At 39.7% G+C, this 17,764-nt stretch overlaps 1 long non-coding RNA gene across 1 annotated transcript; it reads left to right on the top strand.

Annotated features, from left to right (window-relative positions):
- The first annotated feature begins 6,966 nt into the window (after positions 1-6,966).
- Positions 6,967-10,298, top strand: LOC105854253. The gene is made up of 3 exons (XR_001145944.1): positions 6,967-7,046; positions 7,424-7,518; positions 10,214-10,298. It is a non-coding gene; the product is annotated as an uncharacterized LOC105854253 (long non-coding RNA).
- The last annotated feature ends 7,466 nt before the right edge of the window (positions 10,299-17,764 follow it).

The following is a 17,764-nucleotide window of genomic DNA, read 5'->3' on the forward strand; positions in this document are numbered from 1 at the left end:
ATTGAATTTGGAGTCAGACAAAACTGGATTCAAATTTCTATTTACCCATTGCTTATGTGACTGAGTCTCAGGTTTTCTCAAGGAGGTGGAGCTGAAACTCCCTATTTCATAATAGTATTGTAAGCAACTAATGCATCAATATGTAAAGTTTTTAATGCCTTGTAAGCATTCAATAAATGATAGTTACTCAAGATGAGAACTTTTTTCTTCACAAATTAGGATGTTTTGAAATTTTTACTGATGTAACCAGATGTAGAATAGGACATTACCAGTTGTGCAAAACATTGCCTAAAGTCAAAAAACCATCGTTAGTCAATGGCCCATGAGTACCTCCTCATTCTAATTCTCTCCACATTCTAAATCTAAGACTACCTCTCTCCAGATTTTGATAAAAGGAGGGCAAATTTACCTTCATTCTCACCCTTACAACCCGGCTGCTCTAATAAGAAAAAGATTGAAATTCATTAAATGAGGGAATTTTAAGTCATGAGGAGTCAGTTTAATGTTTTCTTCTACCACCAGATAAGTTGGTAGAAGTGAGTGATTTGCAAAAAGAAAACTGGCATCAAATCCCCAGCAAACTCCTTACAGAGGTGCAGAAATTCATGAACCTATTTCAGTGCCCTAGAGGCAATCTGGTCAAAGAACACTCAGATAATCTTGAGTTTGGAAGGCAGGCCTAAAAAAAGATTAAACAAAGACTAATGTCTGTGACTTGCCTGAAGAACTCCCCCACTGGCAGTCAGAGCAGTATTTGATGTGGCAAGATGTGTAATGTTCCCATGGGTAAAAGGACATCAGGAAAGAAAGCTGAGCTTTCCCCTAAGGAAAGCTTTATGCAGGGAACTCTTACATAAAAGATTTTAGAGAACTACCTAGGGACAGGAGTGGTGGTGGGGGGGGGGGGTGCATGGCCAGTTACTAGAGGTCAGCCCAGAGCACAAAACTCTAATAAGGATATTGTGCAGATGAAACTCCCTAGGCAGGGAAGGAGGAAAGGAATTACTGAAAATTTTGCAAAGAACCAGAATCCCAGAGCATATGGCTCATCAGGAATGAGCCACAGATAGCACCTGCAAAGTCAAGAGCAAAAGAATGAAGGGGAAAGGAGTGAAAAGGACTCTTGACTCTTCCCAGCTGCAGACCTGAAAAAGGGGGAGAAGTTTTGAATAAGACAAAAGATTTAAGTTTTAAAATGTTAATTTTTAACATATATTCCCCAGCATCAAGATTCAAAAAATATAAAGATTATATAGTGAGAAATCTTCCTGTACCCCTTGCCTCAACATCCAGGTGAGGGAAAATCAATATTGTTCAATTTCTAGTGTCCTTCCAGATGTGTATTTCATATTCAATTTATATCCAGATATAACTCCTATATCCGTCCCTTATCACACAAACATTTTCCATTATGTCTAAATCTAGTGATGCCAACTTTTTTCTGGGGGAAAAAATAAAGTGCCCTCTAAAGAAAAAAGTAGCTGCTCCCTCGCCAGTGATACAGCCTGCTAGAAGAGCAACCAATGTCTTGGAGCCAAGAGAGGCAGGGACTTCTGGAACTGCTGGGCCAGCCTGAGCCTTCGGACCCCACTGTAAGCATCTCTAATCCTTTCAGAAAATGTGTAGAAAATAGGAAGCTTGTATCCTTGGCCTTATGTATGGAAGATGGTACACACAAATCAAAACCACTTATCTTCAGACAAAGCTTCAGCTTTTAGGAAACTGGAAGAAGAGATGAGTCAGAAAGTCTGAGGATTATTTTCATCTGAAGTGCCTTTTCGGAGACAGCATCACACTGCACAATTCTAAGAACCAGCTAGCATCACTAGCTGACTTGAACAGACAGGCTCATCCCTCTCTCCTTCTAGGGACTGGCACTGCTAGTTCATCTGCTTTTTCTAAAGAATGAGGACAAAGAACACTTGCAGGGCCCTTCTTAAAGCCTTCTACAGCTCTTTGAATGACTGATCCACTCAGTATCTCTGAAGGAGAGGTTTTATCTGCATCAGACATTTACAGGAATGTCAAGAGCCTTGACCTCTCCTTTACTAAAAAATGGTTCCGAAACCTGAGCCCTATTGAAGATTTCGTTCCCAAGAAGGAGGCCTGAATGTTCTGTGCAAAAGTACTCTCAGGGCAAATTCATGTAAAGCAAAGAGAAGAAAGCAAGACTAAGCAGAGAGGGAGCGGTCTAGCTCGAAAGGCCCAATGATAGTCTTAGCCAATGCCCTTCAGCATTGTCCTGAGTCAGGCAAGATGGCCAGGCTTCTGCATCCCCCAATGGATCATCACTGTGTGTGAGGGGCTCTGGGAGGGGCGTGATTATGTTCAAGGCAATTCTCAGCATCCAGGAAAATCTGAATGAGTGGGGGAAGGGTGACAGCCAAAGACTCTACCAATAGCAGCCCCAGGAGGGCAGCATATCCATGGAAGGGAGCATCTGTGTGGCACATCAGAAGCTACAAGGTGACCCTTCTAGAGAAAATCTGATTGAGAATCAAGAGTCCATTTTTCAGCAAAACCATAAAGAAAACAGCTTAGCTTGTGTATCCTTCGTTTCCCTGTTCAAGGACCCTCTTCCTTGAAGGCAGGTTTCTTTCTCCCTATACAGCCAGCACACCTGTGCTGTCCAGGGTTGGGTTCAGCCATTGCCCCAACCGTGCTAAGAACTATAGACCTTTGTCCTGTTTCTCAAGGCAACGCTGTCCCCTAGGGGTTAGATACACTGGGACTTTGGCCTATTTAATAGATAGCCCCTCCCAGATGGTGTGTTCACTTTAAAACAAATATTGCCAATGTCTTCATATGAATTAGTGATTCACCTTGAGAATTTCTGGAGTTACACGCAGGAAGGCTATTTTTTACCTCCCTTTGAGATTCTAGAATAACTTTCCTTTTTTGTCATCTATATCTTTTAGAAGTTCTCCCTCTCTCCTTCCTTCCTTTCCTCCCTCCTTTCCTTCCACTGCTTACATGTGTCTCAGTGGATGTCTGTATACATTTCTTCATAGTACATGAAAGCCAAACACATCAGAGGAGATCATGGTTCTCTGGGATGTTGACTGTAACTGAAAATATTGTGACATTGTGTTCCACTCTGCAGCCTAGTGGAAGATTAAAGCAGAGTCCCAAGACTTACTATTAAAAGGATAGAAAAACAGCAGGCCTATGAAAAGGAAAAAGATAGTTCTTGGGGAACTGGTCATAGCCTGAGAAAGGGCTATTATGTAGAAGGGAGAGGAGACCACCCAAACAACCGCAATAGCTACCAAATTACAGAGACTCTGGCCTTGACGTCATTCCTCATTCTGACTTGCGTTGCCTTTTTATAATGGGACTCTATATATTTGTGAGGTAAATGAGTACATTAGGCTTTGAAGTGATAGATCACCTAACAGAAGCTGAAGGGACCTTATCCAAAAAGGATAATTCCATCCCAGAATACTGTTTAACAAGCCTACCAACATGTTACTCATTCTCAGATGAAACTTCATGTGAGTTGGTTTCATAATTTATACAAAAGTAATATAATATTCATTATCAATCCTATAGATACATTCTACTTTAGAATTTACTCTTTTTAATATCTTCCAAGTGTTCTCCAAGACCAGCACAACACTTTTATAACAGGAAGGAGTGATCAGTAGGTTTGCTTTTATACCTGGAATGATGCAATTAGGGCCCATTAGGTTAGATTCTGTGAGGTTCTGTGTGAATTCACAGATTTTTATCTGGTGGACATGCAGATTGTTTTTATTCAACAAAAAATCTGATGCTGAGTTTATGATTTTATTGTAGGATTTTCCATTCTATATGTCTTTTAGGTATTTCTTTTGCTTCAGTTCCCTCACTTGTAAACAGAAATAACACTATTTCATAGAGTCGTTATGTGGATTAAGAGAAAGAAAAAGAAACAGTAAGTAATAAACACTCAGCTATAACCTATTATTACTACAAGCTCATTTAGATGAAAAATCAAGGGCTTTTTCAGGCATGGCTCAAATAAGTCTCAAGGGCTTGTCTCGCACCCGACTTAAGTCTTTAAAACTCTAACCACATTTTTCACTTACAAGACTTTCTAGCTTTCCAAGGACACTGGAACTAACTGGAAAGATCTGCCTACACTTGTAGTTACAGGAAACCAGAGGGGTGGGCAGTAGCCAAGCAGCAGACATTCCAGGCAAAGATACAGAGGTGACTCTAAACCCTGAAATCTGTCTGGCTATTGCAGCTTAAGGCTCTAAAGTCATATACTAACCCCAATATTTCTGCTTATTCCAACTTAATGATGTGAGGTTGAGATTTACAAAATACTTAATAACAACTAAAATGGTATCTTACCTTAAAAGCAATTCTCTATGACCTTAGATTGTTAGAAGGCAAGATGAAAATATAAACAGCAGACAAGATTTTAATTGGAAAAAAAAAAAAGAAAAGAACCCTGCATGTTCACCCATTTGGTACCGGGGATACAGATCACAAACAAAGGGGAGAGTACACAGGGACTTCACCCTCAGACAGTCCTGGAGTCCTTTCTCTGCCCCAGCATTCACTGCAGCAGCACCCTGGGAAAATCACCAAGGCTCTCTGAGCCTCAGAGTCCTCACTTGTATTTAACTAGATTCAAGGAGCAAATCAGGTGTTTCTCAAGGAGACCAGACATTCTATCTGTCATTTTGAGTCTGGATCCTTATGAGGGCCTTCAAGAGCTCAGGAAATGATCCATTTGGCTCTTACTCGGACAAAGTGGCAGAAGTCCAAGCTTTGGAAGCCTGAACTCAGGCAGCTTTGCTAAGTCTCCTCAGCTACTGAGTAGCGCCACAGTACCCTTGGAGAACTGTTCTTGCCTGGTCAGATCCGGCATCATCCTTCAGTTCTAGGAACCCACTTTTCTCTCCAAACAATTGTGGCTTCTTTTCTAAACCCACCTCTAAGATACTCAGCACATCCAGTGTCCCTAGTTCCGTCCACCTGACTCGCCTAAGGAAACGTCTCTGCTGTGCCATGACCTAAGGGGCAATTGCTTTTGCTAAAGGAGAAAGAACACACAGCCCCACCCATTTCATCTCTGGAGGAGCAGGTGCCCCTTCTATATGGCCTGTACATTTTGTTAAAGTCACATATTTAATATTTATATGTAAAGTACTAATCACAACACTTAACTCACAGGGTTATTATAAGGAACAGACAGAAATATACAGAAAATACATTGCTCATTTTCGCACACAGAAAGTACATTGCACCCTTCCCAGCACATAGGAAACTCTTGGTAAATATTAGTTCACCTTCCCTCTGATCCAGCTTGTTTATTTTTATGGTGACTTTGCTGCTGACATTTACAAAATGTCTCTTGGGTGATATAGAAACCAAAAGTTTTGGATCTCGGACAGTGAAATAAAACCAAACAGGAACCTAATTTATCAAGCTATTAAAAGCAATCACCTCATTTTTCAAAGAGAAAGTGTAGGCTCTTGCTCTTGAGGAAGCTGAGGGCAGCGTGTCATCCTGAAGCCCTCGGCCAACCTGGGAATCTGTCCAGCCCAATCGTTTTTACTTCTGACATGCAGCAACCTCAGATTCACAGTTCTATTTTCTCCAACTACTACTACTCAGGAGGCAGCAAATCAGAGAGGACTTAAATGTCACTTCTCAGGGCCTGAATGATGTGGCTCTGAATGTCACTCTAGGTTTTATAGCCAATTTGTCCTCATTGTCAGAGGCAATCCTAGTGATCCCGGAGTACAACTTCAATGAAGAGAGCCAAGCAGACCATCCATCCTTCTTGGCTTGCCTTGCTTTCCAGCAGGAAGCAGTTAAAAATGCAGGTGTCAAATAAGTGGGAGGTGATAAGCACAAAGCAATCAGAGCAACACACTTTATTTAACTCCTGGTTTTTCTTGCACTTCATTTTATTATGAAAATTAGTCAAAACTGGGGAAGCAAACCCTGTCATCAAAAACAAGGTACTAACCAGAGCAAAAAGAAAGGACATGAGCTAGGTGACATATTTAGACAGGAAAATTCCCGAATTATCACCCAAGTTTCTTAAAACCTAGACTCTGCTCCAGTCAAAGCAATCAGTGGAGCCCGTAGGAACCACTATCGTATCACCTCAATGATGCTTCTTTAGCATCCAAGCAATCAGAATGGCCCATTTCTGAGTCATCTCAGAATTCCTATTATTTTTTCTTAACATCATGATTACCTTTATCACCTGATGGCTAGATTAGAAATGAAAATAAACAGTGGGAAGCTGCAATGCATGGCAAATCACCAAGATCATGAAGCAATGGAGACATCCGTTGTACACAGTTGTAAGTCACTTATCCTTTGGTGTTTCAAGACAAGAACCATACACACAAAGATCATTGATGGTGAGCTCAGTGACAGTATCTGCCACTGGAATTTATGATCCAGTGGAAAGTTCAAAAATAAGAGAACAGGGCTCTCCCTGGTGCACAATGGGTTAAAGCACCGCTTTATGAAGCTCTCCAAAACCACTGCAGCACGAGTTCAATCCCCAGCCAGGGAGCTGACCCACATGGCACGGCAGACCTCTCCTGACCCACTTGCTGCTCCCCTCAGCAGTGTCCTTTGTCAATTTGCCTGTTCTGCTCCCCACTCTGTCTCTGGTAATCTTCTCACCCCCCCCCCATATACACACTCACATGTACCCCAGTTCTGTAAGCATAAATAAATCTTTAAAAGAAAAAAAAAAGAACATTGGCATCCCTGACCTCCTGATCAGGAAATATGGGTGATAAAGACAGAAATGCCCAAACTCTCGACAATACAAAGGTTAACAAAAGCTCCATACTAAGACACTCTCAGTTTGTGTTGAAGGAGATTCCCAAATTATAGTATTTGAACACTGTTGGATGGTTCCTTTGATGAAGAGTATTTTTTTCCTTCAGTTTTAGTTTTTAATTTGACCTATCAAATTTCTCTATTTCAGACAAGTCTGGCTTATCACTTACTTGACTGAAGGCTTGAAGACCGGTGAGAGGTAAACCATCAGTCTGAGAGCACTCTGCATACTGAAAAAGGTTCAGAAAATTAATATTTTAAAAGTTCCCCAGCTAATCCTCATATAGGCCCTAATTTCTGGCAACCTCCCACTTTTACCCTTAGTTCTTAGGACTTTATACTGAGAGCCTTGATTATCCTCCTTATATTGTTATATATAGATCTGCTGGCATTGAGGGGAACTGGATGCCACAGAGAAAGATAATACTTCAAACTATTTACCAATTGATAGACAACTAAAAATTAGCTCAGTTATGTTCTGTCAGTCTCTGTGTCTGTCCCATGCCCCCTTCCTTTTATATCCCCAGAATATAGTCTCTTAGAATAACCATAAATAAAAAAGTTTTTAGTATATATTATCAAAAAACTTCATTTTGAAGTAATTACCGATTTACAGGACGTGCAATGATATTGCAGGAGACAGAAGATGCTGCCTTACCACTGAATGGTGGTGAAACTTCCGGCTTCCCACTTGGCCTCCATAGCAGGAAGGTAGGAGTGGGGGCCCCATTACTGCCTCTTGTGGTTGGTAACCCAGCATTGCACATGGCCTCCACTGACACCCTTGCAGGAAGCCTTTATTGTCACTTAATAGGTTCTCTTGGGGAACCATGAAACCAAGTAGCAGAGGTATCTTGTTACAGCTTGAGCAAGGAAGGGCGTTTAGGCTATCCACTTGGGGTGGAGGTGGGGCCTTATGTATCCCATGGTGTTTGAATGGGGTGAGGTAATGTCTTAATCTATCCAGCCTGCTCTAAGAATACTCACAAGTTGGTTTATAAACAACAGAAATTTATTTCTCAAAGTTCTGGCGGCTGAGAAGTCCAAGATTCAGTATTTGATTAAGGTTAATTCCTAGCTCTTTGACAGGCCATGTTCGCAAGTCTTCAGTTACCCTAAGAGAAATGCTTGTGAGATACTAAACTTTATAAAAAGAGGTTGAAACTATGATTTTACATTATGATATCAACTTTTGTGAGAGAAAATGGAAAACATTTTATTTTAACTGTTGGCCATTACCCCTGGAATCATCCCAGACTGTCTTTTTTGCCTCATTTCCCATTCCTGCATTCCCTAACACTCTTTACACTACTCAGTCTTTCTCAAACAGCTTAATATGTTTACAATGTTGTGTTTTTGTCTAAATTATAAAACATAAGGACTCCAGTGCCTGGAGGGGCCACCAATGGAGAATAAGCCTTAAATGGTACCAAAATAAATTTTAAATTGTCAGAAAATAGAAGCCACCTAAGCCTATCCCGTCCCACCAAATCTCTTTCCAGGCTAACTGACCCTTCACCTGCAGACAACCTGTCCATGACATCTTCCACTTCAAGCTCCCTGCTGTTGCTTACAACCTGCTGCCACCTGATACAGTTGAGGGAGCAGAGGGAGGACGAGAGTACACTGTGATTGCCCAAAGCCTTAATCTGTGTTACCACTTTGGGCTGGAGAATGTCAGGAAAAGGCCTCCAAAGGAAGGTGCCTCGAGTTTGATAAGTAGCTGAATTATCTTGTCTAGTGGTTAATAGCTAACTGGTTTGCCTCCTTTATTGCCCAGACAGACTTGGTTATCTGCCAGACTTGTACAGTTATTTGTCTTTCCCATGGCAAGAAAGGAGGTATTTTCTTTCCCAGCAAATGCAACAGTAGAACAAAACAATGAGTGGACAATAGCCAAAGATGCCAAAAAAGGACTGTTCTGTTCTATAAACTATCTTCTGTGTTCTCTGGACTTAGTGATTGAGAAGGAATTTAGTGATTAGAACCAATCAATCACTTGTTCACTGAGCAAATATTTATTCAGCATGGCCTGTGTGTCTGGGCCTATGCTGGGTAGTGAGTCACAGTGGTGAGCAAAGGGGTTTTTCTGAAACCAGGAATGTCATAGACTCAAGCTAAGGGCACCAAACGAACCAACATCAACTGAGACACAGATCTGAAATTTACTTTAGCTTTACAAAGGCTTTTATATCTCTTTTATTATTCACTCACTGTGAACAAAGTGGTAGATACGATCTGGAAGACAGGACACCTAGGATTTTGGCTCTGGCACTGATTAACTAAGACTTTTAAATTTCTTTATGCATTAAATGACAACAAACATTTCGGTCCCTTCTATTGTCCAGAACTATTTTGAGCATCAAACTGACAATGAAACTAGGAACAAAGCTGAAGGGGATATTATATTATCTGAATACCTCAAATTCAGCTAGAAAATGAAACCTCTGAAGAGTTAAGAAAGCAGATCTTATCCCTGGACAGCTTAAGGAATGTTCTTCACGAACAATGTTATTCATACTTCATAACCACATGGAGGCTGGCTTAAATAACAGCCCAGGATGACAAAAAGCAATTCTTATGGAACCAATGAGGCATCACCCAGAAAAGAGACTTCCTCTGGGTAACAGAGGAAAAGATGGGACCCAAATTTATTCCCTACTTTAAAGCCATAGACAACATAGGAAAGATTTGTTGCTAAATCCCAAGCACTTGTAGTCACGCAACAAATGATGCTAATGGTGCTGACTATGAATTAGAGGCCTATAAAGCCTGCCCTTGGTGAACTCCTACTAAACTTTCACAAACAGATTTGGGGACACTGAATAAAGAAGCTAGAGAGCAGGCTAGTCTTCTTTCCCAGGTCGGCAGGAGAGCTGAGGTCAACGGCCGTCAGTCTGTTGCTGAGTTGCTGACAACGCTCTCAGGAAACAGTGTTTATGAGAAAAACCACAAAGAGATGAAAGTGAATCTCTAGGGCCAAACACCCCAATCTAGGACATTGTGACCTATACCCCAGGGGATATCTGTACAGGTGAAAGCTGTCTTTTTAAAGGGGTTCTGTCTCTTCTTTTTTAACTGACACATTCCAGACTCCAGCACTCTTTTGTACTCAGCTTGGGAAATCTATGTTGGATCCTCTGTTCTTAGACATAAATAGAAAACTACCCTGAGAAAATAATTCAGATTTTTATCATTCATTATTTCAATGTCTTAAAAGTCTAGTCTGCTTACTCTACCTCATCCAGTTTATCAGAAGAGTTAAATGTTGTATATATAATTCTTTTGAGTGTCTGCTCTCCTATAGAGCTCCAACATCCACTGCTACCGATATACTATGTACACAATAGGCAGCTAGTAAATGTTCGCTAATGACTAACTAAAAACTTTTGCTCTTCCTGCAAAGCTAACCACCATGACATGCCAAATACAAGCACAACAAAGTGTCTATAAAAGATTACCCGGGCCCTCCCTGGTGGCGCAGCGGGTTAAAGCACAGCACTGAGAAGCTAAAGCCACTTCTGCATGAGTTCGATTCCCGCCTGCCCCGGAGGAGACCACATGGCGCGGCAGACCTCTCCTGACCCGCCCGCTGCTCCCCTCAGCAGTGTACTTCGTAGATCTACCTGTTCTGCTCCCCACTCTGTCTCTGGTGAAGCCTCTCACCACCCCTGAGCCTCTGGCCTGTACCCCAGTTCTGTATGCACAAATAAATAAATCTTTAAAAAAAAAAAAATTATAATTTCTTAAAAAAAAAAAAAAAAAAAAGATTACCCGAACAAGATTACCCAAACAACTCATTTAGTAGGAGTGGAACTAGTAGTTTTTCCAGCTGTTTCTGGCAATCAAGTCCAATGAGTTGGTGTATTATTGTGTTGAAATGTTAATATATCCAATTCTTTGTGATTAGCACACAATGGGCCTCCTGTGCCACTGTAATCAACTGAATAAATATTTATTAAGTACCTATTTTAAAAATGAGTAAAATAAACTTTTATTCTTCCACACAAAACTGACACACACATTTACAAGTGGCCTTATTCATAATAGCCAAAAAATGTAGACAACCAAATGCTCATTAACTGCTGAATAGATAAATAAAATATACATAGCTATACAATGGAATCATATTTATCAATAAAAAGAAATGAGGAGGGCCCTCCCTGGTGGCGCAGTGGGTTGAAGCACAGCACTAAGAAGCTAAAGCCACTTCCACATGAGTTCGATTCCTGCCTGCCCCGGAGGTGACCACATGGCGTGGCAGACCTCTCCTGATCCGCCCGCTGCTCCCCTCAGCAGTGTACTTTGTAGATCTGCCTGTTCTGCTCCCCACTCTGTCTCTGGTGAAGCCTCTCACCGCCCCTGAGCCTCTGGCCTGTACCTCAGTTCTGTATGCACAAATAAATAAATCTTTAAAAAAAGAAAAGAAAAGAAAAGAAATGCAGTACTGATACACGCTATACCATGGGTAAGTCTTGCAAACATTAAGCAAGTGAGATAGTCATGAAGGACCACATCTGAAGAACTCTTTTTATATGAAATGTCCAGAATAGGCCTATCTATAGATAAGAAGTAGCTGCTATTGGCTAGGGCTGGAGGGCCTAGAACAATGGATGATAGCTAAGGGGTACAGGGTTTCTTTTTGAGGTGATGAAAGTGTTCTAGACTTAATTGTGGTAGTGGTTGCATAACTCTATACTATAGTAAAAATCAATGAGTTATATACTTTAAATGAGTAGGTTGTATTGTGTATAAATTATAGCTCAGTGAAGAGGTTATTTTTAAATTTTTTAAAATATATTCATTACCTCAGCCTTCATTTTTGTATAATGTATGATTTCCATGTGAAATTCCCATCACCAACTCACCCATGCACCATCACTGTAGTCTCTTGTGCTCTTCCCACTCCTGTCTTGATTCTTCTCCTTCCTCCTCCCCTAGAGAATGTCTCTGATCTATAGTTGCCTAATAATTTTGATTTTTACTTTATTATAGGTACCCCCTTTTTTTTTTCTGGTCCCTTATTTGGTTTCTCTACATCCTTTCTATAAGTTAGACCATTCAATTTTCTTTTTCTTTCTGGTTTATTTCAGTGAAGATGTTATTAACAAATAAGAAGAGGAGGGAACGGAGGGAAGATGGAAGCAAAAAAGGAGAATGAATTGGACATACTTGTAAAAATATGCAATGAAAAATAAGAAATTTTTAGATGCCCAAAGATAGAAATACAAGGCAGGAGGTATTTTAGTTTCCAATGATGACACAAACAAATTACCACAAATTTAGTGGTTTAAAGTAACACAGTAACTTACTGTTCTGGAGACCAGAAGTCTGGTGCTGATGTTGGTGTGTCCCTGTGTAAGTTCTAGAAGAGAATCTTTCTTTTCCAACTTCTAGAGATCACCCACTTTTCTTGGCTTGTGGTCCCTTCTCTCATTTTCAAAGTATGTAGCTTTAACCTCTGTTTCCTTCATCATTTATTTTTCTAACTCTAATCCTCCTGGCTGGCTTTTACAAAGACTCTTCTTACACTGTATTCACCTGCATATTCCAGGATCACTGCCCCCATCTAAAGATCCTTAACATCTACAATGTCCATTTTGACATGTAAAAGATGTCCACTATTTTTCAGAGTGACTAGCTTTTTAGATTCCCACCAACAAAGTGCTAGAGCCCCATTTTCAGCTGTTTTTTTTGTTTTTTTTTTTTACATTTTAACCTGTTTATTTTGGTTCCTGTGCTACACAGCATCCTTTTGTCTGTTTTTGTTAGTAGAGTCTTAATTTGGGAAGTTTGAGGGGAAGGAGTTCTTTTGTCCAGTTCTAGGTAATGGAGCATAATGGCTCCAAGTGACATATGAAAATCCTGTTTCTTACCTTCACAATCTTCCTTTCAGCTAGATGTACCTTTGAATGAAATTGTGACCAATGAAACATTAGGAGAAACCTGATCTACTGTAGAAGTCTCTGAGAGAGCACTTGCTTTTCTACTATAAAGAGACAAATATATCCTTTGACCTTATTCCATTATATCTGTCTCAAATGTGGATTTGATGGCTGGAATGGCAGCAACTCTATTGTACCATAATGAAAAAGCCAAGAGATTCATAGAAATGCCTTCTGTCATTGAACCCTAATCACCCTGTTTAACTCAGCAACTATGAATTGAGTGTTGTTATTTGCTATTAAACACAATTGGAACTGACAGTCTCTTTCCTTCATTACTCTTGGGAAGGCTAGCATTGTTAGTTAATGCATGGGATGTTCATTCACCTTCGCTTTTTGGTTCATGTACTTATCTTTCAGACATATTCCTTTAGATATTATTCTGAGAAGGACCCCATTGTGAGAGATAATGAAAAATCAGTGTGTCCTGGATCTACTGAAATTATAATTCATACAATCATGTATGAATTTTTATAACTGTTCCTCTTCTATTTTCCTAATTTCTCTGAGTTTATAACTTTTTTAAAAAGCCTTCTAATAGTGTTTCAGAGAGAAATAATATCATCTGTGTATATTCCAACTGCCATATTGGCCATAACATCTACCCTTTTTTCAAAAGCTTTCATCCAAGTTGCACAATGCCTTAGGAATGGTACTCAAGCTTCCTGCATTGTCCACTGTGTGTCACTCTCTACTTACCATTTTCAAGCACGATTTCTAGATAATAGCCTGTGCTTTCCGACTTGTTTCAAGGCAATAAAAAGATAATTCCACAGACTACAAAACCACATCACAGGCAAAAGTTGACAGCAATGAGAAATTTCCTAGAAGACTTACTGCTACTAAAATTAGAATGGTAATTTATCTGGACATGGTGGCTATTTTCTATATTTACTACATTGTGTAAGTATATGTGTGTGTGTGTCGTGTTCATGCATTTAATGTAGCAGGAATCGGAAAAATCTTTTCATTAAATGACCAGATACTAAATATTTTCTACTCTGTGGGTCATATAGTCTCTGTCACAACTACTCGTTCTTGTTACTATAGCATAAAAATAGACAAAGAAAATATGTGAATAAATGGTCATGGCTGTATTCCAATAAAACTTTACAAAAATAGACAACAGCCTAAATTTGACTCATAGAACAATGTTCATTAACCCCTGTTCTATGCTATTAAGATTCTGATTATAATTACTACATTTAGGTGTGGGAATGTCACACCAACACCCAATTCTTGAATACCAGCTTGATGTCCTGCAATTCCATTCAACTCTAACACTATCTACTGGAGATAGCATCAGATGCCATATGTTAAGGGCTCCATCCCACAATGCTAGCCCTCACCACCACTTCAGATGCTAGTCACAAACTCAGGTTAGCACCTCTGCTTCTAACTTGTGGTTTCAGCTATAGAATCAAGGTCCCACTGATCCCTATTCAGGCTCAATTAATTTGCTAAAGCAATTCATAGAATTCAAACATTTTGCTTACCAGCTAACTGATGTTTTATAAAAGGAATAGCCAGATTGATGAGAAAAAAAGGCAAGGTATTGGGGGAAAGTGACAGTGCCTCTGTGCTCTCTGTCCTAGCAGGTCATTCTGTCCTAATCTCTGTGTGTTCACCAACTTTGTCCTTTGGGCGTTTGGGGGGACTTCATTTGCATACATGATTGGATAAGTCACTGGTCAATGACTATCTTCTAATCATTAGGTTGGTTCTCTTGGTGACCAGCGTACGACTTTAGGTGCATTCCAAAAGTCATCTTAACCTGAAAAAAATACCTTTGTGACTCTTATCATTAGAAAGTTGATTTTTTGACACTTACCAAAAAAGAACTCTCTAGCAATTAGAACTGTTCCACAAAGAGGCATGAAATTCACAGATTTCCTGAGCAGCCCACTTTTCAGACACCATTCTGTCTTATGTATCCAGAAGACGTACTGGACACCACTTGTGTTCTCTATAACAGCATTTATCAAACTTAACATCAATGAACTAACTGGGAATCACTAAATACAGACTGATATAGGCAGCCTGGGGCAGGACCTGAGACTGCATCTCTAACAAACTCCCGCTCACGTGATGCCACTGCTACAAGTCTGTGGATCACACTAAGACCAAGTGGTAGGTACTAGGATGGCTGTGAATTGGAATTGCCTGGGGAAGAAGCAGCTTTAGAAAAAAGCACCAACTTTGGTGGTACAAAGTGTTAAAGTACAGCACTAGGAAGCTAGCTGCAACTGCTTCAGCTTGAGTTCAATCAAATCCTTGGCCAGGGCAGACCTCTCTTATCTCCCCGCTGCCCCCCTCAGCAATGTACTTCGTCAATCTACCTGTTCTGCTCCCCACTCTGACTCTGGTGAATCCTCTTACCACCACCCCTGCACCTCTGGCCTGTACCCCACTTCTGTAAAAAATACCAACATGTTTCTCACTCTTAGAGTTTAATTAGCATGGAGGGTTGTCTGGGCATCAGGACTTTTCGGAGTTATTCAAGTAATTCTGATATGCAGCTGAGTTTAAGGACTACTACCCCTTGACCTTTCAAAACCATTCAACACTGGCTAGAGATCACCTGCAAAGATCTTTAATTCCTGGAATTTAATTATCTGGGGCTGGCCAAAGACTTCTTACTCATGCATAATTAACACTTGTTCAGATTTTGGAGGAAAACTGGATGGTAATTAATACTTACCATAATGTGTGAGACTTTAGAGCATAAAAGGCCTACAGTCCTTGCATATCTAAGATAAATTTTTGCCCTGATTCAAAACGTCTGGTTAAAAGCTTCCTTTTGCAGTACATTGCTTTAACCACAAGGTGGTGACAAAGCAACAAAAATGCCATCCCACAAAGGCCTCAGAAAGTAGAGGGGCTCACAGTCAGGCCTGTCCAGCAACATGCAGTAAGCAGTCAAGTATGCGAGTTCCCAATTCTGAGGAAGAACGGGTAGTAGGCTTCTTTGAGAATCTAATAGTTGTGAATAAAGAATGTGGAACTACAAACGTGGATATTTTAAGCAGTTCACAGACTCTGGCATTAAAGTGTATACAGGTAAGGCCAAAGATGAGTTACACACACACACACATACTCACACACACACACATATACTCACACACACACACACACACACACACACCCCACAATCCTTAGTAAATTATACAGAACCTCTACTACTCCCACTTCAGCCTTCTCAGCAGCTGACTTTACCTTGCACTTCACAGAAGTAATAGAAGAAATTAGGCCCCAGATCAGCCAATTTACCTGATCTCCCACCTTCCCATCGTCTACATGAAACAGGTGTCTCCTTTTTACTGAAGGCTACAGACCCCACCAGTGTTCCCACCATTTGCACTGGTTACCACCAAGCTCATGATGCTTCACTCTGTGGTCTCATATTTTCTTACATTAATTTTAAAACGACTCATTTTTCTCAATGCAAAAGGCTTCTATGGTTTTTGTTTTTAAACATACAGAAAGGCGAAGGGCATAACATAAAATAGCCATAAATCTTATAAACACTTATGTCTCTCTTCCATATATTGTTAGTTGCTGAATATAATGTACATTCTGAGCTTACAAAAATATAACCAATCATGTTGTACAAACTGTCTCATGACTTTTCTATTTAAGTTAACAAGTTTTCATCTTCATATATTTTAACCCACAGATGTGGTTCTTAATTGGAGATGAGCATTTGATTTATCTGTAGAAAGTTTTAAGCATATATGCCAATTCTAGAGATTCTTACTACTAAGCCCATTGTGCTTAGCAATACCACCCCAGGCAACAACTGATCTACACTACAGATTTAGATTTAGATTTTTTAGAGATTCATATAGTTGGAAAAGTGTCATTTATTGCTTTTGTGGAAGGATAGACTTTTGAGGTGCTCTACTCTATCATTTTTGCTGATATTCTCTTATACTTTTTAATTTTGTCTTTTTTACTATCTTTGAATATTTTCTAAACATTTATGATTACTCTGTATCTACTAGGTCCTATAATTAGTATATTTGCCTTTTAGAACTGTTGTTTGTTCTGCTAATTCTTGTTAGGAGAGTCTTATTTCTTCTGTATTTGATTAATTTTATTGTAAATTTTTATTTAGCTGAAACTGACTTCAAGAATTCTCAGAGGTCAGAGTTGATGATGCCTTTTTCTTGATGCACATTCTCTAGTAGCTTGCATTTTTTTCAGATTATATAATAAATATATATATATATATTGAAAACCCAGGGTTGGTGATACCGAGTTTATGGTTTCAGATTCTAAGGGGGCAGTTGTATGCTTCCATCTGGATTTGCAGGTAGGTCCATCCTAGTTTTCTTGTGAGCTTTCTTCACTGCCATTTTTTCCTAACCTATTGTGAGGGATTGGTTTTTCCATGAGTCTAAAGCAATTATGTGTGATAATTTGAAATTTAGCTTCTCCATTTTATGTAAATTAAGCAAGACTTACTTTCTGTATCTTTTTAAAAATATATTTTATTTTTTTGCATACAAGAACTGGGGTATAGGCCAAAGGTGTAGGTGGGGTGAGAGTATTCACCAAAGACAGAGTATGGAGTGGAACAGGCAGATGTACTGAAATACTCTGCTAAGGGAAGACAGGAGAGGTCTGCTATACCATGTGGGTTAGTTCCCTGGCCTCGAATCGAACTCACGCCACAGTGGCTGGCAATACTTGATAGCAATGAGACTTAAACCCTGTACCACTAGGCCTTTCATGTACTTACAGATTTTAGAACTGAGGAGTAAGTGGCTTTATCTCCGCAAATGTTTTAATGTTATGGAAACATTAAAAATGTCATTGAACACCTGAAATTAATCTATTTTTTATATGTCTAACATTACAAATTATAGTTTTATGCTCTGAGGTAATTAGTTGGCTTTGATTTTCACTTTTAATCACTGGATTATATAAATATATGTTGTTGGTTCATATTTCATTGATTCTGATTGACTAACTTTGTGTACCACTGGATTGTTGAGAAAATAGTATTT

The sequence above is a fragment of the Condylura cristata genome, unplaced genomic scaffold (genome assembly GCF_000260355.1).
Source record: "Condylura cristata isolate star-nosed mole 26May11 unplaced genomic scaffold, ConCri1.0 scaffold00031, whole genome shotgun sequence".
NCBI classification, from domain to species: Eukaryota; Metazoa; Chordata; class Mammalia; order Eulipotyphla; family Talpidae; genus Condylura; species Condylura cristata.